The sequence below is a fragment of the Crocodylus porosus genome, unplaced genomic scaffold, assembly GCF_001723895.1.
Source record: "Crocodylus porosus isolate Cpor-Errol unplaced genomic scaffold, CroPor_comp1, whole genome shotgun sequence".
Taxonomy (NCBI): domain Eukaryota; kingdom Metazoa; phylum Chordata; order Crocodylia; family Crocodylidae; genus Crocodylus; species Crocodylus porosus.
The window spans coordinates 131977806-132001560 of NW_017728931.1; the positions used below are offsets into that span (position 1 = coordinate 131977806).

General features: G+C 43.5%; 1 protein-coding gene across 1 annotated transcript in view; it reads left to right on the forward strand.

Moving 5' to 3' along the window:
- Positions 1-415: 415 nt before the first annotated feature.
- The window catches only part of GRM3 (glutamate metabotropic receptor 3), a 154584-nt gene continuing 131244 nt past the window's right edge, over positions 416-23755 (forward strand). The window contains exon 1 of the mRNA XM_019543654.1: positions 416-521. The gene's annotated coding sequence lies outside the window, so the exon portion shown is untranslated. The remainder of the gene's footprint in view (positions 522-23755) is intronic.

The window sequence follows — 23755 nt, forward strand, 5'->3', positions numbered from 1 at the left end:
CCCGCCGCGGGAGCCGGGGAAAGTTTGGGGAGGGCGGTGCCGCGGGGCAGCGCGGCCAGACGCGGCCCCGCGGTGCGGGGAGGTCTCGCTGCCCTCTGCTGCGGGGTCGGGGCAGGCGGGCAGCGCGGAGGGGGCTCCGCTGCGGCGCGGCCGGGCTGCGGGGGGCGTCCTCTGCACGCACGTGTGCAAGTGGATGCGTATGGGCGCGTCCCTGTATCCGCGCATCCGCATGCTCATCTCGGGGAGGTGCTCAGCGGCTCCGCTGCTGTGTGCGTGCGCGGGGGTGCGGAGAAATGCAGGCGCGTGAGCCCCTCTCCCCCCTCTTTGTCCACCCGGCCGGGTCTACGCGCACGGGCGGGGGCGGGGGCGGGGGCGGCGAGGTGGCGCCGGCCCCCTCCCCCGAGTTATCCCGAAGTGGGTGTGCAGACCTGCCCCTCCCCGCGAGCGCAGCCCCGGGATCCTCCCCAAGCCCAACTCAACAGTTCAGCCATCAGCCTGGCGGTGCGTTGGACTGAATTAAGGTCGGGCTGTTAGTTTTACCTTTGAGTTTTTTGGCTGTTTTTCCCCTCTCCCTCTCTCCCTCTCTCTCTCTCTCTCTTTCTCTCTCTCTCTCGGTTGATGTCGTTTGCTGCAGATGAAGTACAAGATTTGCAGGGGGAGGCGGAAAAATTGGCTTTAAAAACATCTGCCTTCGAGGGTCTTGAAAGCCGATCGTGTGCGATGCGGTCGCGGCTATTTCAGTTTGTGCAAATGCATGTCTCGGGTGGCCTGGACGAGCACGGGGACAGGCTGGAAGGTGTATAACCCACCTGGTCCAATACAGCGTTTAGCGCATGGCCGTGTATTTGCGGCTGCCTTTGCCTCCCAAGCCATCCTGACTTGTTCGGCTGGCTGCATATGTCGATCTGTGCCGTAATTGTTAAGCGATGTTATTTCCTCTGAAACAACTGCTTTGGGGAAGATAGGCATGAAGGTATTTTTATCCGTACTGAGGCTGTAATACTGAAAGCTTACTTTTACTTTGTGCCTTTCATCCTCCAGCGTAGATCAGTAGTCATGCCTGTACACCCTTCTGATCACATTGATGGTGAGAGGCACATTAGGAGATGTCAGACTGAATGTAACTTATCCTTTGGTACGGCTTGTTTCCCCCACTTTCCTCCCCCCCACAAAAAATACCAGTCTTATGAATGGATGGCCCACAAAGCCTTATTATTTCTGTGATGTACTTATTACAGCCATAAGGATAAAGACCAATTTAAAGTAGAAAAGCCATTTAAAGGACAGCAAGTATCCTTTTCCTTCCCTTCATCAGTTAAAAATAGTAAAAATGGCAATCTTTCTCAAGTCCATTAAAAGCAGGAATTCTTGTGCCCGGAGCTGTTTTTATTGTTGTTGGCTTTGTGATGACTGTTTTAGTGACCTAGTTATATGCTTCTGCAAATAAAGTTTTTGAAGGTGAATGTTGATGCTCTCTACCAGTGTAGCACAATGCTGGCGTTAAAAGAATGAATGTGTGGCAAAGCGCGGTTATAAAGTATCTATTTGGACTTAGTTTGTGCTTTAATACTTCGATAATATGTTGAAGCAAGCTGTGAAATTAAGCTTGACAGCCAAAGAAAAGAAACCTATGTTAGAAATAGTGGTATTGATCACGACGGTGGTCTGCACTCTTTAACTGAAATTAAATATAGGATAGGTGGGGGTGAGGTTCATGTATTGAAAGGAAGGTATCTACAAGTGTGTTTTCCCCCATAGAAAAATCTTGTTGAATTGAATAGAGTTGAAACGAATAGAGACCCACATAAATTACTCTAAAACTTAGGGGGGCTAATTCTAATGTTATATCCAGTGATGACAGAGGTAGTTCAAGAGTAAGACACTATTGGGCCAGACCTGCATAGTATGTAAATAAATAAAGGGTCATATCATCAACTGGTGCAAATGAATTCTGTAGAGCCACGCTGATTTAGACTAGTGATGATCTGGCGCAAGTCTATCGACTTCATAAGATATGAGAGATTTTCTATAGGTTTATTAAATCATCCTCTGGTGGGAATATCGTTCCCCGTTAAATTCTACTGGGGACTTCAGAAAAAAAAAACTATGCAATAATTACCATTTTCTGTTAATTTCCTGTAAGAGCCAAAAATTCAATGCTTTATCAAATAAAATAACAATTTGTCTTAATTAACTATTTTTAAATAAAGCTCCCCACTAACGAGGGTCTCTGGGGGCTGCGCAGCAGTGCAGAGGAAGGACATAACACAACATAAGAGCATGTAGCATCACTGCTTGCATATGACTACATATAATGAGAAGTGCGGGAAATTACACAAACTCTGGTGAAGAAATCCACGTAGTATCAACTTGCTTCTCTTATTGGCAGTTGAAGTCCATTTATATAGATTTCAACCAGATGGTTGTCACTAAGCAATCCAGATGTGTTTGGAACCAATCGTTAAGAACGAGATTATCCTGCATTTTTACCCCTGTGTGGCAGGTACATCTAGTAGGGGAGCAGTCTCCACAGGGTCACCACTCCTCCTGTGCAGATCGAGGGAGAATGCATGGCCGTGGGAGGATAAATGGAAGAATCCTGCTTACATCTGTCCTACCAGTGCATCGCTCAGTGCATTTGATCTGGCACAGAGAAGAACGTAGTCTCATTTTGGTACAGACCAAGAGCAAAATTGTTTCCCACTGAGACATAACAGCAGCCAGAGACACTTTCTGGCTCTGAGTGTCTTTCCTGGGCCAGGGTTGCTGATTGTAGCCATGTTGGTCTAAGGACAAAGGCAGACAAGTTTCTCTGGGTAAATGTGGTGTATTTTGGTAGAACAACTAAATAGAAAAATTGTTCTTTCCAAGCTTTGGGGCACAAACACCCTTCTTCAGGCTCTCTATATGCCTAAAGAAGGGTGTTTGTGCTCGAACGCTTGCAAAGAACAATTTTTCTATTTAGTTGGTCTAATAAAAGATATCACATTTACCCAAAGGACCTTGTCTGCATATTTCCTGGGACAGCAGTTACAAGCTATATTTTCAACAGCGCAGGTTGCAAAGTGGCAATTGAGCCCTAAATGGGTAGAAAGAAATGATGCACAGGAATGGGAGGACTTTTAGAGTGTCTGTATGAGTATGTATATATGTGAACACACCCCCATCCCGACACATTTGTGTTTAAAATCGTGTGTTTTATTTTATTAGTCGAACAAAAAATGACAGAGAATAGGACTGTCTCACTGACATTGTGAGGAATCTCGGTGCAAACATATGAGCTAATTCCATTGACACAGACAAAAAAGCAATTCATTATCTACAGAAGTGTTTCAGTTGCAGCTACCCAGGAGGGTAGACTATTTCTGCCTTCTCTGGTATGCTCAGAATCTAATGGGTACCATCAATGAAATTGTTGCCTTATTCGTTTTACTACAGGGTTTTGCAGTGTTTCATAAATACTACAAGGAATATCCTGTGTAGTGTTTAGCTGTGTGCTAACTCAGTAGACCAAATCTTCATGTAGTGTACATCAGGATAGTTCTCAAAGGGCAGTGAAGTCAATGAAGCTACACTGATTTGCATCAAAGATCTGTCCCTTTATTTCTATTATTTTTATGTTGGTCCCTTCAAATCTAAAATGGTATGACTGAAACCATTCAAATGCCATCAGAGCTAAATGGAACTGCACTGGAGCTACATGGATGTATAATAAATAGTCATACTACCTATAGAGAACCATATCATCAACTGCTGTATATCAGAATAACCATGAAATCCAGTTGGGTCACCTAGATTTATGTAAGGGGAAGACTTAGCTCAAAATCTGTTTCATGAAACTAAAATGTCTTTTGCAGAGACACCATCTGCATTATGATGATGATTTTGTGTCATAAATGTACACAGCAGCGGCCAGTAAGTAATCTGCTACAACATACCACTATCAGATATCTGTATTGAAGAATTTGCAAACTGAGAGCATAGGTCGTCCCAATGACTTTAGTGAGACTGGACACACCTGTTTAAAATTTGCCATATGCTTAAGTAGCTGAATGATTGTTTATCATTAAAGGCCTGATATTTGCCCCTGAAGTCCATGACTGAACTGATGCAAAAATGTAGACACAGTGCAAAACAAGACAGGATATGCACTGAGTAGGGAGCAAGCCTCACAACTTTAACATTTTATAGATCAAGTGTTTCATGGCTGTTTCTAGGTGAGCACTGAGGGACCATAAAGTAGGCCGATGAAAGAAGAAGACAATAGAAGACAAAGATATGGAATAACAGAGGGGCTAAGAAGGTAAAGTGAGGACAGTAAAATAAAGAAGGTTGAATACAACACAGTGGCAATGTCTACACATGTGATTAATTGTGGAGTAGACTGATGTGATTAACTGTGGAGTAAAGCATCACTGTCTACACATGTAACACTATTAGGCTGCAGTAAACTGATTAACATAGCCATGAGATAGTACTGTCCCTGACTCCACTATCTTATGGCAGGGTAATTAACTGTGATTAAAGGCACATGTAGACATTGACTGTGAGTATAAATTGCACCCAGCCAGCAGGGAGCCAGACTCCTGCCTGTTGCCTAGCCACCCACACTTGCAGCACCCTCATGCCCAAGCCAGCCCCTCCACCACCCGACGTCACCACCTGGAACCTGGAGCTGACTCCTAGTGTCCCCGCCCCTGACATGAACTGCTCCACCATGGCTCAGATTGCTGCTGTCCTGGCACACATGTAGATGCAGAGGTTGGGAGTAGTAAATTCCAGCTCAGACTGTTCTGGAGTTTATCGCTTCGAGTTCATTGCATGTATAGATACACCCAATAAGTGGAAGATCAATGAGGCATTCAAGGGTGGGTGACTTGGCCGGAACAGCGAAAAAGCAAGATGGTATTGGTAGCCGCATCATGGTTTGAATGAAGTAGAGAAAGATAAACATGGAAAGATCATGGAGGAGGAGTCCTTGAGACCACAGATGACAAAGATTTGGACTAACCAGTATGCTAAAAATACAGATATTTTATTTTATAAGTATTTTACAAATTGTACCTGCCAAATTTGACCAGCAGGGAGGGAAAGTTCAAAGACAAGCTGATTCACTTGAAATGATGGTGACCAAGTTTGGAAAAAGAGAGAGGTTTGCACCAGAACTTTTAGGGGTTCATTTTTGCCTATGTTTAAGGCCATAATGAGTTATAAAAGAGAAGATATCAGGAAGGCAGGTGGGGCTGTGACAATGCAAAAAATGTGGGAGAGGCAAGGATTTCTTAGGGTGATATCTGTTATTAGACCAACTACAGCAAAAGCTGTGTTAACCGGCACTTTATTAGCCAGAAAACTCTATTAACCAGTATCCGAGGGATGCAGTAAAAATGAAACTGGAAGTACCACTTCCAGGTTTCACCGCTGCCACGAGCAGAGTTCTTGCCACTTCTTCAGCCCACAGCGCAGGCCAAAGCAGCCTGTGTGGGGCAAAGCAGCCTGTACAGGATCCCCCTTCCTGTTCCCCGCCACACTGATGCTGGGGAGTGCACCAGCCGGTGCCCATTTGATTAACCGGAAGATTTGATTAACCAGCATCCCCCGGTTATCCCCTGGATAACAGAGCTTTTACTGTATGTAATTGGGATAAAGTTAGACAAACTTTCAAATACAAGATGTTCTTTGACCTGATAAAGAATGTCTTGCATTTGAAAGCTTGTCTAACTTTATCCCAACTACATAGTTGGTCCAATATCACCCTAAGAGAAATCCTTGCCTCTAACATTTTCTGGACCATTATTGATACAACATCACTCTTACACTACAAAAACTTGGAAAATCATTGGTGATCAAGACTATGTACAAAAGTTGACATTGCTAAACCCATACGAGCAAGGAGCAGTCATGAACAAAGCCCCAGTAAAAATTCAAGAGGTTCACCTAAGCCTCAGTGGTCCCTTTGGGCTAGCACGAATGGGTGACACCAGTTTCTGGCGCCGGTGACACATAAGTTGACTGAGGAATGGCTTTGTAGAATAACTGTGGAATGAGGCTCAAACTCATGCCTCAAGGGCTACAACAAGAAGCTGTAAGGGTTTTGCAATTTCACCCCAGGCATGATGAGAGGGTAGAAGGAGAAAACCAGGTGATCATGGCTGGAACAGGGAAAATGAGAAGGCAAGGGAAAAAGTATGGTAGAGATCCCCAGGGAAACATCAGAGAGGTGGTCAGAGGAGGACCAAGCAAGCACAATCACAAAATGGTACAAAATGATTACAACATCACATGCAGAAGTAGGACACTGAAATTACTTCTACAATTAGCCATTTGGGGCATTTTTACACATGCTCCAGGAGCCATGGGGGGTGCTTTAATTAGCAAGCCATGCCACTTAAAAGCACCCGAGCGTCACATGTATCAGTATCCCCCATGCTGAAAAATGGTGGCAGAGCAGTTTGAACTAAATCTCATCGAACGATTAGTTTAAAGTGCTGCACCATCATTTTTCACCACAGGGATGCTGATACACATGATGCCAGAGTCTGCCGGAGTGCATTTATTTCTTGATTAATCAAGTCTGCTCTGACACGCTGGGTTTCCAGCACGTCAGAGCTGTCTCCCTGAACGTGTATAGGAGCCCTTAGTCTCTAGCAGCTTGAGTAAGAAAAGTGTTGGTAAAATGAAGATACTGCAGGCTACGTAGTCAGGCCTTGAAGAAAAAGAGCTTGAAGAATGAACTTCATGGCAGACAGACTGGAGCTGCATGTTTTTAAAGACATCTATTCAAGGAAATCGGAAGCAAGGTCAAGGAGGAAAACAGGGTTTGTGTTTTAAAGTGGCAGGTGGGTTTTTCAAGCTAAGAGAAACCACAACTTTTGCTATGAAGTTAAAAGTGTATCTGAAGAAAAGGCAAAGGGACACAAGGTTAAAATGAGCAAGTGAAAGATTGAGAAGGAAATGGAGCTGGTAAAAGACTAAAAACAGGAGGAAGGAAAGAAGGATGAAAATGGGAGAGAATGAAGAGAGGAAGAAGGGAAATAAAAGGAACAGATTTCCTTGGGGTGGGTGTAAATGGTGTTTCTTTTGACCCTGAGAAACTGCACCACACATTGTACAGAGAAGAAGGAAGCAAGGCTTGGGTGGAGGTCATAAAGAAGAAATAAGAGGGAACCCAGATCTGAAAACTTTGGAGAAAAAAGGATACATACTCTTGCCAGGGCTGGCACTTTACTGATGAAAGAAAGAAAAAAACAAATGTATAAGAAATTGAGGCAGGTGAGTTAACATCATTAACTAGCCTAGAAACATAGCAGAGATTTTATAATGTCCTCCTTCCCCATTGGGAACATCATTTGGCAGCATTTCACAACCAAATCAGAGGACCATTATGTTGCCTGAAGTGTTGCATTTGCAAAGATAAATGTGCATACTACTGATCTGACAACCTACACAATAAGATCTCTGCAAACCATCCTCTCCTATGCAGTTGTGATGGCCTGTCCCCAAAACCATGTGGTGGTAGACCAATCCAAACATTACCCTGCAGTCCAAGCAGGATGATTGTGCATACAATTTATGGCGTCTAAGTTCCAGCAACGCTGAGACTTTTCTTGGAATAAGTGTGGCATAAAACCTTCTGAGATGTGTTACAAATGTATGGCTGCCTGGCTGCACGTGTGAGGGGCTTTTTTTTACATAGCTTTCAGCTCAATCAAAGATCTAGATGCCAAAGCTAGCACTTGGGGACATCACTGAACTGTGACAATCAGAGAAGAACTTTGTGCTCAAAAACCACTAAGTGTATTATAGTGATCCATAGAGTACAGCAAGGTCCAGTCTTTCAAACTAACTCAAATATCTAAAAGGCCTTAGTTAAAAAACAAACAAACAAGAAAAACTGGTCCAAATTCAAGATCTTACCAAAATGACCAGACTTTTGCAGCTGAGTATTTAAATATACCCCCAAATATTTTGACATCAGTGACAATTAAAATAATGATAACATTTTTCATTTTACTCACCGGTTGCAAAGCATTATTTTTATTAGGTCACAACACAATGGGAAGGGCTTATAAAACGTATCATATGTTATGGTACAAGACACCATACAACATTGTATACTGTAGTCATGAGCTCACTATAGCCAAAGGAAGTTTTGCCCCTGGGAACTGTTCTAGGGATCAGTCCCTAAGTTAAGAGATTTGTGGTTACATACACTTGAATATATTTGTATATGTCTGTACATTTGCACTGTACTTTGGTTAGGCTCTTTAGATATATTCATTATATATTTTTATTAAGAATCACTGTAAATTGTAATCAGACTCTCCATATGCCTGAAGAAGGGGTTTTGTGCCTGAAAGCTTGCAAAAAAAATTTTTTTCCTACTATTTCACTGGCCTAATAAAATATATCACATTTACCTAAAGAACCTTGTCTGCCTTGTAATCATAAGGACATGTAAATGATCTAGAAATGATTAGAGCAGAAAGAATAAAGGACATTTGATACTATACTCTTTAAAAAGAAATCAATGTATAGCACAGGAATTAGTTAAGCACACACAGGTCATGTCTACACAAGACATTTACTGCGCAATGGATTAAGTAGCTGCACAGTAAACGCTGCACATCTACATTTGCACCCCAATTAGGCTGGAGTAAACTAACTCCACAGCAGGATAGTACTTATAAATACAAGAAGTATCCTGCTGCAGAGCTTCTTACTTCACAGCAGCATATGCATAGACACTTCCTGGGGCACAAGGGCAACTTCAGTGCTTGAGCTGCCTACTAGCTAGTCCTGCACTGAAGCACCCTCATGCCCCAGGCAGCCCCTCCACAGCACGTTGAGCGGTTGGGAGCGGCCCTGGACTGGCAGGCTGACCTCCCTGCCCCAAGATCCTCTGCCAGTTGGGCCTGCTCTAACTTGGCTCATTGTGCTGTGGTCCTGTGCACATGTGAAGACATGGTGCCCAAGAACAATAAACTCCAAAGCAATAAGATCTGGAGATGATTCATGTGCATTAATTGCATGTGTAGATGCACCCACAGGTGTTTAGTAGTGTGTGCCTATCAGACAGTCAGAACCACACATTGAGAGATCTCTGAAATATCAAGGGGGAACATTTAGGAATGTTTCTACTAGCCTTCTCTCATGGAGGGATTAGCTGAAACCTTTCTTCCAGCCTACTCATTTTTTCATACCAAGAGAAAACATCCTATAGGAAGATATCTAGGGCCCACTCTTCCAACCCTAACTCAGTATGCTTACTCCTACTGACTGGAACTACTCTTATGGCAAAAGACTGTAGAAATGTGTCCCTCATGTTTAAAAATATATATATAAATATTTTATCCTTAAAAATATTTAGCTTAATAAAATAGATTTTTTGAAATAGGTAAATTTAGCATCTTTGTTAAGAATATTAACATGAGATTTAGCCTAATGGGAATAAATTTGTCAAGATGCAGAGTTGGATTAATAACTAGTTTAAATTAACATAACTCTATAGTTTTCATGAAAACTGCATCAATCTACAGCACCTGAGAAGCTGGCCCATAAACTCCTGAATTTTTAATGGAACGTACTAAAATGGGACCCCATCCAAAAACCATTGCAAACAATGGGAAATCACCCATCAGCTTCACTAGGATGAGGTTCCTGTTTCTATTGCAAAAAGCTCCACAACAGATCAAGCTCTCACTTTTAGCTACTAGGAGTTCCATTTTGTATTTAGCAAAATGCAATGCAATACAATTTCATAGGTGGCTATTCTGTATACCACATTATTCATATACACAGAAATGAAGGGCTGTGCCTCCTCCCTCCCTGCTAATAGACATTACAGGAAAAAATAAAGGACATTTGTAGCTTACAAATGTCTATATTTTTCTGTATAAAATGTACTACTATGGGGTTCTTTCCAAGTCATACTGAGCACATCTGCATGGTGACATAGCTCGTTGCTAAAGCAGTGTAGCGTCAGGGGGCACAAACCATGATGCCAATGCTACTGCACAGTAATGATGAGCTACTGTGCGTTAGCATGTTGCTATTGCGCAATAGCATCGTAAATGACCTGTGCAGCACCAGGACGGTGCACTGTGAATGGCAGTTATTACATAGTCGTTTAGTACTTAGTCATTGAGATTAACAACTGTGCAGCCAGGTGCACTATGCAGTCAGGCGTACGTGTAGACACACCCACTGATCTGTATAATTAAGCCACATTTGTAAAAAAAATAGACTCTGTGCATTTTGCAATGCTCACACCTTGGTTTGTGCGCTATCACTAATTTGCTACACAGGAATTTACCAAAGCCCTTTCCTTGTCATTTGAGAGTGATAGGGACTGCATTTCCATTACTTTCTTGATGGGCTTGATCCCATATGATCCCATGTGCGCTCTCCTCCCATTCAAGTCAGGAAGAGTTATTGATGCTCATGTCTTTGTGGGGAGGAATCGAGCACCTTGCTGGAGTAATCCATGTTATTTGCCATGCTCCCAAAAGGAAAGGGTGAGGAGAGTTCTTCATAAGAAAGGACCTTTAACATTAAAGTCAGCATCAGTCATTTTTTTGGAGCCATCCAATCAGTTTTTCCAGTAAAGATAAATCTACAACTACTCTTGGTCCCTTGATAATAAAGGAGAGATTTACCTTCAAGATGAACACATCTGCTGTAGCTAACACCTAAGTTGTCAATCTCCGGATTCTTGTTACAGAACAAAAAACCAATTACAGTATTACCAAGGACAACATAGATCCCTTGTCCCGTTCCATCCACTTGCCTGTCAATTCTGCTGTCCATAAAGATATATTTACATGTGAGCAATCCTGTGATCAATTTATTAATATTCATTTATGAGTTAAAGGAGCAGAAGATCTAACGAGGTAGTTTCAGGAATACAAAGAAGGTGAGATAACTGTGAGACAACAGTATTCTTGCTTCCCAAAACTGGCTGGAAATCTCCAGGAAGAGAACGGTGCAGCTTAAAGCAACCTTTTCTTTCTCACTCAGAAGTGAGCTCAAATTAATTGTGCAGTTTAGCTGAACTTTGCTTTCCTCAGTATCCTAGGAGAAAAGCTCTGACAGATTGGGAATTTTAACTTGTTTGTAATGTAAACGCCACAATATCGGTGGCACTTTTTAATGCTCCAGAATCTGGGTGGGGAAAAAAAAGCCTTGATCCTTCAAGCAAACAAAGAGGAAAAAAGGTTAAAAGAATCATCATCTGTGAAAGGCTGAGAATGAGTATGTGGGGAGAGGTGCCTCTATTTTAATAGTTTCAAAGAGCTTTTTAAAAGATATTAGCAATGTTAGCAACTTCACTAGCGCTGAAACCCACTGAAAAGGGTTCCAAGTGTCTCTTCCATGTTTTTAACAATGTTTTCCAAATTTTCCAGTGATTATGTTAAATTTACTGACTGACATCAGTTGCATTTCATTTTGCCAAGATTTTCCCTAGAAGTGAATACTTGGGGTGTGCTGTAAGTGTTCAATACTCTGCGAGTCAGGCTAAGATACCTGTATTTATAACAGCACGACTGAGCAGGTATAAAGGCTTCTGATTTCCTCCCAGGAACAATATCAAGTTCTTAAGGGCTAGACTGTGAATTTTTACATCATGCTCCTGAGCAAAAGGTTGTGCATAAGCCGCACTTCCCAAGAATAGCATCAGGAGGTGTTGAGACTCCAAGACACCACCGTGAGTCATAATTCCTCTCCTGCTTCCTTCTTGCTCCCAGCAGGTATAACTACTTTCTATGTCTCGACTAGCTCTGGCTCTCTGGAAGAAAGCAGGCTGGTAGAGCCTAGGATCTTTCCCTTTCCTTTCCCACCTCTTTGCCGACTCCAAGGAAGGAAGAAGTAGTCTCTTCCACTCCTGAACACAAGGTTTAAGTAGGCAACATAGAAGATAATGGATATTCTTAGTCCCTACCATTTCAGAGGAAAGACATACTAGACTTGATTGCTGTTGGTTCCATTAAGATGATGTGAGCAAAGCATTTCTTTGATGTTAGCTCATGTTTTCAAGGATTATTACACTGGTTTTTGTCCCTGAACATGGTAGGAGTCAAACAGCAGGGCACAAGCTTCTCGGAGGACGATCCCATTCCAGGGACCATTCTACACGAAGTGGCCCCTCTCTCTTTGCTTTCTCATAGGGCTGCGTGTCTTGGTCTCTCCTGGCTGTCAGCATGATTTTTCTGACTGCTCCAGGCCACTTCTGCCTGGGCACACACACACTTCCACCAAGACAATTCTCAGCCCCTGCATTTGCATTCAAACCTGGGATGAACCCCCTTGGATCGCATGCTACAACTCTTACTCCAGCTGGTCCTGTCACATTGGTCTGTGAATTGGGTGACGGCTGCTATTATTTCAGCTCTCACCTTAAGCAAAGGTGTGTATATCTGTTCCCTCGGTTAGCTGGAGTGGAAGGTGACTGTCATGCTGACCAGCTTCAACAATTGCCCATTGATTAAAGACACTCCTTGGGAGCCACTACAATCTCCAGCTTGACAATACTCATTCACTCCAGGCCTTTGTCCTGTGGATCCATAGGGGACAGGGACAGTGACCATGCGGCAGGGGGAGCTTTGCACCCTGTGTACCAGGAAGCCATCCATACCACCCCCAGATGTGTCAGTGTGTTCCAGAGTCCTGCGGGCCAGAACACTGAATAACTGCTTACACAAAGCCAGTGGCCAGTCAGGGGAGAGTAGTAGTCCACAGGCTGGTCCAGTGCCTCTGGAGGAACATGTATAGCATTCCCCTGCCAATCCCAAATACTTCATCCCCATTCAGCCCAGCTACCATAGTTTTTGCCAGGGATCAAGAATCTCCCCTTCATGTTTCAGGCACTTAGTACATCATGGCTCCTCTGGTATTAATTCTTCTTCTTCTATTCAGAAATAAGCCTTTTGTTGATTTGCAAAGAGCGCATCCAAAGCATGCCCATAACCCTACCCCGCCACAGGTAAAGCAGGGGGACCACAGTGGCCAACATCCTGCTTCTGCAAAGGTTATTAAAATATGCTTGAGAGATCCAAGGAAGAGGGCTACACTCCCTACAACAGGGGAAGGCAAAAACTATCACCAGCCATACCAATCTGACCATGGGCTGAACCCAAATGTGGCAATTCTTCTTCTGACCTTGAGCAAGATCCTCTATCCAGGAATTTTTGGGTTTTAATCCCAGCAGGAGCACTGGGTGCAGCCAGCACACTTCTGAGGAAGCCAAAAAACAGCCAAAAAAACCCAAACCCAACTGACAGTATAGCAAGGGGGGGGGATCCTTTCCAGCCCCATGTAGCAATCAGCAAAGCACAGAAGCATGAAAAATACCTAGAACATAACATAGAGATAGTTACCCCATGATAATCCCTGACTAATGCTTATCCAACGTCTTCTTGAACCCCTACAATGACAGAGATTCCACAACTCCCCTAAGCAGCCTTATTCCAGTGCCTCACCATTCGACTAGTGGAGAAGGTTTTCCTGATATCCAATCTAAACCTATTTTGATGCAACTTCAAGCCATTGGTCTTCAATTTGTCTCTGGCTCCTGTCCCCATTAGGGTTGCAGAGAACAGCAATATTAAGAAAACAAAAGAAAATGATGAGAAATTTTATTTTTAGACCAAGAGATCCTTCACCAAATATTACAATAAAAAATGGATGCGAGCCAGGTTAAAACAGAAGCCCATTTGGAATATTGATGTCTAGGTAGCAATGCCTTTTGAGGAACTCAGGAGCTAAATCCTGCTTTTGAATGTCGATGTACAGATCCCCTTAGGTTTGATGATGCCTCTCCCATTAGAATTTTCGTCTACTATAGAATAATTGACTAATTGACTATACCCATGACTAAAACATGTAATTGTTTTTTGGGTTGCATTTAGTCCAATATATCCAGATGGGAAATATGGAAATGGAACATTTCTCACAAATATTTTTATTTGGACAAAAAGAGCCATTTTTCATTGACTAATATTTTGAACAAAAAGATTTGAACTGATTGTCTTGAAGAGAGTTGCAATGAGGGTGATGGGAAAGCTCCAGAGAAACATCAGGCATCTTGGGAGGTGATTTCCACATAGTAGACGCTTGTGTTTGGGCCAATTCCCATGGCAGGTTTTGTAGATAAGCACCAAACCCTTAAAATCTCCCTGGTCATCAGTGAAAAACCAGGGGAGGGATTGGATACTGAGGTACTGGACTCTTGGTGGCTTAAGAGATGGCTTCCACTTAATGAACCCATATCCATAGGCTTTATTTCAGGGTACTTCTACAGTCCAGCACATCACAGATATTTGTCCTTTCTAGCATCGCTAATATTCAAAACCCAGTTAGGAGCAAATCTAGTATTTTTCATTTTGATTATTTTACATTTTAATGCTGATCCCCTCCAAACTGTTACAGTATCACATGGATTTTAATAGCTTTAAAAAAATAGCCATTTGGAATCAGCCATATTTATCTTTGGTGAATAACTACTCCAGAAAGAAATGGATTGAGAGGGATTAAATGTAAGGCTAATCATTCATTAGGTAACCTAAGGCCGATTAAATGTGTTAATCCATTTAATTTTTCATCTATTTGTTTCCATTGATACCCTTGCTGGTATTCGTTTGCATATATTACTAACCTAAAGGTGTTGATTAATGAGAGGATTCACTTGCTATGCAAGGCTCATTCCTTACTCATGTAAACCTCCCATGTTGGTACTGGTATAAGGACCACAAGAGCTCACTCTTATTCTCTCCTTTGTTCTCTTTCCTGAACACAATATTAACCTAGCAACCTTTTCAAATAAAATGAAAACTAATACACTCAGCATGTGTGTTGATACTAGATAGCTGCAGTCATGTTTAATGACTATAGCTTCATTTGCAATTTGTTTTCTGTGTACTGTTCTATGAGAAAAGGCCTAATCTACAATTGTTACTCAACTGAATAGTCCTACGATTGGTAGCTATTGTTTTAGTTTATTATTTATTAATTGTACACTGCCAAGAAATGCACTAAGCTGGATGCTTTATAGGCGTGTAAAAGATTCCTACCCCAGGGAGTTTATAATATAAAGCATAATATTGCCAGAACTTGTTACAAGGCATAGGCCTCAACTATGAGTCAACTGGAAGATCACTTGGGGGAGTAAATGTAAGGAAAGGGCAAAGACTGTTGTCAGTGTGTGTCAAAGCACAAGGAGCAAAAGCAGAGATGGCTAAGCTTCTCCAACTCCCCCTGCTATGCAGGTAAGCAAAGAGTAAGAGACAAAGAATAGGTGGGGGAAAGAAAAATGTCTTGTCCTTCAGAATGCATTGATTGTGTAAACGCGGAGAGAAACTATGCCAGAAGAGAGCTAAGAGAGCCTGCTTCCCCGGGGATCCAGTGTAACCTTGAATTCCAGTGCTGCTCTGTTCCCGGCACACTTACTTGACACCCCTCACTCAGGACAGATTGCAAGGTGCTAATCTAATCCATAATACTTAAAACCACTAATCATCTTGTTGATTTCCTCTGGCTTCCATGTGATAAGGAAGCCAAAAAGGACTGTTTGCAGGATCAGATATTATATGGACACGATATAAAGCTACAGTCAATCAAAAGGAGAAAGAGGGAGAAGTATGGCAGGGGTTAAGCTACTCTTTTTGAATTCTATACTGCATTTTTACTGACTTCAAGACTCTCGTGTGTAATCTTTAAAGTATACAGATTCATAGTTTCTAGGTTCGGAAGGGACCTGAGCAGATATAAGGTTCTACAGTTATGTATTTTTTGGAATATTTGCATAAGGAGATGAATGCAGTGAATCTATTGATGTCGTCAATGCAGAACTACTGAAACTCTAATACCTTCTGCACTGCAGTGATGATTATGAAACTAGTATGTATTTGGTATTATTAACCCAAGGCATCAGCCATAAGAAACACTTGAAAAGTAGAAAGGCAAAAATATAAACTGCGGAAATATGTGCAAGGCAGATGCGGTATGTTTTTGTCATATACAAATTGCTAATTCTGTTATCATCTAATGATTTGATCAAAAATATATTGTAACTGAAATCTGAAATTGCTAAGAGATTTCAGTTGTTAGAAATAGGATCCTGATGTTAATGTTAATTACTGTAGCAGTGTTAGAGTATATTTTAATAAAAGTGTGAGAAGATATTGAAATTCAAATAACTCCTTAGAGGTTTTACAACTTATATAATATGCAAAGGAATTCAGGATGAGAAGGTTTTAGAAATTAATAACTCTTTTTTTTAAAGAGAGATAAAGAACTACGTGTCTTCTTCTAAAGGGACTTTATGTTTTATTGTCAGTTTGTGAAAATGTATTATTCAAAGGAGTGATAAAAAGAGGTTTAAGGTAAATCACACACTTTTGTTTCTCCCCTGACATTTTTCTCACTGTCACAAACCCCTACATTTTTTTCTACTTAAAGCCCATATACAGTGACCCCTGAGAAGATAGAAATTGCCCTTTTATCCACCCCACATCATGTAAACAGTAGGAATATGCTGACCTGTGATGCAGCATAAGTAGTTCAGGAAGGACCTAAACCCTAAATGCAAGACTCAATGCGATAAATCCTAAACTGATATAAGAACAGTTACAGGGGTGTGAGAGGCGAATCGGGTCTAACATGTCAAGCCTTCAGAACAGTAGTAAAAAAGAGGCAGAGGATGTGAACACATTTATATTAGTATAATCTGTCTTTCCAAAAAGTAAATGAGAGGCAGACAATAACATAAAGCTCTATATCAGTGTAACTATCTACTCCAGTTAGAGTTATCCTTTGGAAAGTCTGGAGTGCCAGACACTTAGACCACATTAAGGGCACTTAAAATGTGAACTTCTACTTAACTCATACTAAGTGCTCTCTGAGGCCAGGTACAGACATTACACTTTTCCCAGTATAAGTGATCAGAAACCAGTCTATACCCAGAACAGAACAGAAGTTCTGGTTTTAAAATGGCTGGACCCAGTCTAAGATTTACCGCCCACCCCACAGACTCACCAAAGGCAAACGTGCATTCTGTTTGCCACATAGTAGACGGTTGTGCTTAGAAGTGTTTGGGCCAATTCCCATGGCTACACCACTTACAGAAAACAGCATAGGTTAGATCAATTCTGCCTTGGGCCTTTTTAATGTCTGCACTTAGCCTGAGTATCTCAGAGGTATACCACTTCAGGCAAGAGTTAACTCTGGGCCATGCTATCTAGCTTGTGTTAGAGTAACTTTAGTTTGCTCAAGGGAGATAAAACGAGTGATTTGCAATGCTCCACCATCCCAGTTCCCACACCCAAACCAACCAACAGGGACAGAGCCTGGGTCTCTGGCTCCTACCCACGGCCCTGCTCACCAGCTTTCTAGTGGCAAGCCAGAGCTGTACAGGCAAGAAATGGTATCAAACTTTAATGTGTGATTGCTGACAGTATGTTCTAACTTTCACACTGCTTTACACTCCACAGATTTAGTATGGTTGAAGTGTAATGTGCAAGTTCATCCTAAATTGATAGATCATGGGTGTAATTCTGCTACCTTCCTGTACTTAAAGGGCACTTACCTAGCCATTGAACTAAATGACCTCTTGAGGTCCCTTCCAACCCTAACTTTCTATGATTTGATGATTCATTAAGTGGCATTTTTGGTTACAGAATGTTGTTCTATTACCCCTGTACTGTGGATACGTAATTACGTACACGTATACTGCAAGTGTTCAGTAGGCTATATGCTGGCTAGGCAGCTTCATGGCTATGTACACTTATACCTGAGTATAAGTTCCCAAAAGCAAGAGGACCCTCCCACAATTTAGTCTTCATAGCTGAGTGGTCAGGACACTTGTCCAGGAAGTCGGGAAACTCAGGTTCTAGCTCTCCCCACCAAGGTTTGATCTTATACCGCTCTGACTTCCTAACACAGTACCCTAGCTACTAGGCAGCACCAAGTCTCCCATCAAGTCTTAGTCCAGAAGCCAAGCAAGCGCACCTTACATTTTCCAATCATTGAATAAAATAGATGAAGGAGAGTGGGGAAGTGTCTGTGCCTTCAGAAGCACAGGGCTCAGAGCACCAGCCCCATTTCTTTCCAGAACAATATCTATCTCACTGAGCCATGCATCCTGTGGCTTGTTTTCTTTCTCCTGGCTCCATATTAGTAGCGAAATTAGGGGTAGGGGCAAGCGGCGCACCTGCCCCAGGTGCTGTCTTAGAGGGGGTGCTGGAACACCCCCCTGGGAGTCTTCGATATGACAGGTACAGCCCAACTAAAAAACCCAGGACAACCCAGTGCCCTGTGGGAATTTTGCCACAGGAGGTGCAGTTCCTCACCCAGCAGAATATGTGTGTGTTGGGGGGAGTGAGCAAGGTGCCAGGGGCAGGAGACCCGGCACTGCAGGGCTGTTATAGCTGAACGCTGCAAGCTGAATGTTGCAGCGGCCCCACAGCACAGGGTCCCCAGGACCTGCCCCAGTGCCTTGTTTTCTTGCACGAGCACACACACACACACACACACACACACACACACATTACTGCTCTTCCCATGGCAAAAATCTGGGCAGAGGGCACTATACTCCCCCTCATACACTACTGGGCACAAAGCTGCCTGGCTTTTAAATTTAAACATGTTATAGTTTTGGATCCCTACAAACCATTTGCTGTCATCTAGATAATAACATTTTACCTCAGGCACCTCAGACCAAAATATCTCAGTACAATCAGACTCAGTAGGAAAGGCACATTGCCATCAGGTTCCAATTTTAAATCTAGCGTATATATATATTTATATGTAGTCCTTGTGCCAGGTGGTTAACAGCAGCAGCAAAGGCTAGGTCCCGTAGGTCTAACATACCTCTTAAAGAACCACCACACTGATTTAAGACCCCTGCCCCAAATTCTGGAGGATAAATATTTCCCCCTCCTGTAAGTAGACTCCCACCCACAACAGCACCATTATCTTGGCAGAAGTTCAGAAGTCCTCAGCAAAAAGGGACAAGAGGGGCATAGAGTCTGAGAAAACATGTTCACAGCATAACATCTGAAAAAGTATGAAAGCAGTCAACAGACCTGCAGTCATCCATTCAACTCTCCCCACCATCACCAACCTCTACGACTGCCCAACAGACAAGAGTTTTCTGGCCAACGCACCCTATTATCCACTGCACTCAGGGCTCAGGTTGGAAGTCTGGATATCTAAGGGCTCTCTGCAGAGCTGGATCCAGCCTCACTGAAGCTCACGTAGGTCCATCTTGAGAAGCCATTACCCAACCCATCCTTGCGATGGAGTCCACACAGGTCATGGATGTGGGGAGGTCACCTCGGCATTATTGTCTGACAGCCTTTGTCAAGGCCACCTCCCCATCCTGTTTCCTTTCCAGAACACAGACTTATCACAAAGGAGAAGCCAAGAATGTCGCATGCCCTGAGCTATATTGTTTTGCTATTTGAAAATGAGCTTTTCACTACATTGAGACTAACTTTCCCCTTTTTTCTCTTGGACTTCCAACCTCACTTTCTACCGACATCTAAATCTGGTTCTGGTAGGGTGTTCCATGACTGACTGGTGGAATAGCGGGTATATAACTAACCTACATAAAAAGTCTAGCCATACTTTTCCCTTACTGCCAAAAAATGGGAGCAAAGAACTCTGAACCTTCTAACTGCAGGCTTACATACACGACTTTGAACACAAAAGATACTAGGACAAAAGGATCACTAGCAATAGATTATCATTTAAGTATTTCTTTATAAAGCAATCCTATCAAGAAATAAATTTATATTTTATACTTCAGTTAATATAGACCTGCATTTATACATTCCTCAGGCCTGTTTCTCGTGTCAGAAGAAAATGCTGGTATTTTCCAGGTTTCACTACGGATGCTTCCTTTTAATTCAATTTAAATTTCAGTGCAGAATTGGCCTCCCTAACACATAATCTGTTTTATTTTCAGGTTCTGATTTCTTAGTATGATTAATTCCCACCTTCTCTGAGTTACTTATACAGAAACCAGGCCAACGGCCCAAACACAAAACATCCCGACACATGTTTTCACCATGAGACACATGGTGTAATCTATTTCCTGTTTGTTAATATGAGAAGTGATACTGTGGCTAAACCCTGCTAGTCTACACTTCAGGGAGGTAATGAAAATTGGTGAGATTTCAGAGAAGAGCTATTAGAGTTATAAAATATCTGAAAAGCATGCCTCACAGCATGAGGTTTAACTCTATCTGGTGAACATATCAAAGATAAGGGAAGACTTGATCACAGTCCTCAAGAACCTAAAAAGGGAACAGAAATTTGATAATTAAGGGCTCTTCAGCCTAATAGCCAAAGGCATAACAAGATACAAAGGCTGGAAGTGTCAGGGAGACAAATACAGGCTAGAAATAAAACACAAAATGTTTAGTTAGGGCAATTAACCATTTGAAAAACACGCAAAGGATTGTCATAGCTTCATGATCGCTGGAAATATTTAAATCTGGAGGTGAACTTTTTTTTAAATATATGCTGTGGTTCAGCCACAGCTCTTGGTCTGGAAACATGCATCAAACTGGGGAAATCTGCTTGTTTGCGTTATGCAGGGATTCAAACTAGATGATCACAATGATCCCTTGTGAATGTAAAATGCACCAATCTGTGAATTAATTGAAGTTTATTTAATTATTCCCAATCTTCAGAGTTGTAAACTAAGTCTTTATTAAGGTGAAGCAAAAATGATTAAAAAATTGGCAAGCTAGCTAGCATTCATATTGATTCTATTAATTATACTGATTCAGGCATTGGGTTTCTCAGAAAACATTCAATTCTCCTCCTACTAATCTGATGATGACAACAGACCTGTGAGATTAAAATATCCTTATTGGCTTGTATAAAACGATCAAGTGTACTTGATGACATTCATCTTAGTTGTAACTAAGGCCCAGGTGGTGACCTCCAGAGCTAAAAACATCAACCTTTAGAGTTTGAGGGGAGGAGCTACCTCCTTTTCTGGGAGCTGCAGTGGACTCATATAATCTCTGGATCAAACACAGAGGAAGATTTCTGACTCCCAAGCAAAGAATATTTTTATTTTTTAAAAAACTTTTTTCAAAAGCCACATCTGTTAAGCTTTGAATGCCAAGTTTTATTGGCATTTAAACAGGGGGGTTGCAGTACTATAAATAACTTAGAAAATAGCTCTTCCTCCTCATGTCAGAAAGCATTTCTGGGCTGATCTATATGACAGTGATGGTGCCTTCTGGCACTGAGGGGCAAGAGTACAACCCACACCCCATTCAGCCGCATCCACAAAAATTCCCCAAACCTAGAAATACATCAGTAAGGCCACACTGGGCTCATCCTTCCCTTCCCGCTCTTGAGTTTCTACTGTCCCCAAAAGAGGCTGCTAGGGATGATGCCAAAGAGGTCTCACTAGGAAACTTCCAGGTTTGGAGTATGTCTCCAGGGACAGGATGGTTGAGCATTCGTGGGCACCTGCGAGCCAAGATGTACCACCACCACAATGCAGACCACCTCTCTGCCAGCTTGAACTAGTGTTTATGATTTCTTGCTTGAGTACGAAGTCACTGTCAGGTTTGGATTGAGGGACAGATAGTGTTTGAAGGGAGAGATTGCTGTTTTGATTGTACAGTCCCTTGCAGACATTTCTTTTACAAGCTGTCATTAGTCACAATTCTCTGATGAAAGGTAGGGCTTGGCTTGGCTTGGCTTGGCGTGCTGCTGCCCCAGGTGGAAGGAATCCAAGCTTTTGGTTCACCAGTAATACATTCTTATGATGTCCCTGGTCCAGTCCTTTTCTCTCCTCACATCTACCTTTTGTAAAGTTCTCTCACTATTTTTTTGTGCATCTCTCTAGACTTTCATCTGGAGCTGGACAGATGATTTTGCCTCCTTGTCAGGACCGTCCAGATTGCCTGGTGATTCCCTTCCATACTAGGGCCTGGATCTCTCAAAGCTTTCTGTACTGTGATTAGCCCAACTGAAGCAACAAAGCTGCTTACGATATGTGAAGTTGAGCACATGCTTATTAACATCTTTGCAGACTCAGGAGTTGAGCCATCATCACTTCAGAAGCTAGATGAAGCCTTTGTGCTTCTCATTCAGGAATGGGAATTGCTTCTCTTGCATGACTTCTGCTGTAAACAGGGTAGTTTTGTACCTTATAGACCAGGGAAGGGCAATTATTTGGGCCGGGGGCGACACAGGTAGTTTTGCTGAGTTGTGATGAGCTGGGTCAGCTCCACCCCCTATCCCCACTGCCACAAAACTCACCAATCTCCCTATGTAGGTTGGGTCCACAGGCGGGCAAGGAGTGAGATGGGCAGGCGAGGCCAGGATTGCAGAGTGGCCCCTGCCCTGTTGGGGGAGGAGGTTTGTATGGGGTGTGGCAGGAGGGCATGTGTGCATGTGTGGAGGGGAGGTTGGGGGGAGTTTCTGGGTGCTAGGTCCTGGGACCCAGCTAGGGATGAAGGGAGGAAGGAGGGAGCAGCAGAACTCACCTGCGTGGTGTGGTCCTCGGTTGCCCCCACGGCCCACGTCAAACCGAGACCCATCCAGCGCAGCCCTTGCCATGCTCCAGCCCACTCGCAGCTTATGAACAAGGCTGCTCCTGGTGCAGCTGCAGCCACCTGGGTGCTGCTCAGCTCCCCTCACCTCCAGCACTGACTCCTCCTCCTCCTGCAGCACCAGGCTGGGAGGAAGCATGCAGGGCTCCAGCTCCAAGCTGCCTTGCAGCCACTCTGCCCATGCAGCACAGGCAGCCCAGTGGGGCAAAGTCAACCAGGAGCTTCAGCCAGGCAGCTCCTGCCCAAGCACACGGGGCAGCCAGGAGCTGGAGCTAGAGCTAAAGCCCCACACTCTGGGGCAGGAGCCACTTGACTGAATCTTCCTCCTGGCCCAGAGCAGCCCAGCAGGAGGAGGAGGAGGAGGAGCTGCCACTAGAGGCAAGGGGAGTCAAGCGGCCCCTCCAGAAGCTGTGCGTAGTAGGCAAGGCTCGGGCCAGGCCCAGGTGAGCAGGCATGGGCTAGAGCACAATTCAGGCTGCCCTAGGCAGGGCTTGGCCCCATGCAGAGTGCCACACATGCTGGATCCAATTAGTTGGCTGCCCCCCACCCCTCCCACAGGTCATATCTAATCCATTGGTGGACTGGATCTGGTCTGTGCGCCAGATTTTGCCCACCCCTGTTATAAACTAACTAAATTGGAGATGTGTAGCATAAGCTTTTGTTAGTAGAGAGCTTACATCACCAGCAGGGATCCTGGTTTTCCCTGATAAAAAAAATCACAAATCCTACAATAGAAATCCCAAAATCTGTGATTAAAATGGCCATGCAGCAACAGTAAGAGGCACAAGCCCATGCCACCCCCCCACCCCCCAGTGCTGCCACATGAACAGGGGATGCCCCACTAGGACAGCATGCAGCTCACAGCAGCAAGCAGCTTCCCCGCGTGGCCTCGCTGTCCTTTGCAGCACCAGGTCACACTCACTGGGGTGCGGAGGCCCGGGGGGAGGGCAGCAGGCAGGGAGCCCTAGCCTGCAGTGGGCAGCCCGCACCACCCCTGCCCCACACACCACACGCAGGTCTGGGGGGCACAGGTCCCCGCTACTTTCCCAGGAGTGCACACAGCGGCACATTTCAGCCCTGGGCCCCAAGCCCCATGAACCAGCTGGCTGGACAGCAGCCCCAGCCCTGCCCAACTCCCTTCCTCCCTTCCTATGGGCACTTCCATTTCCTCCTCC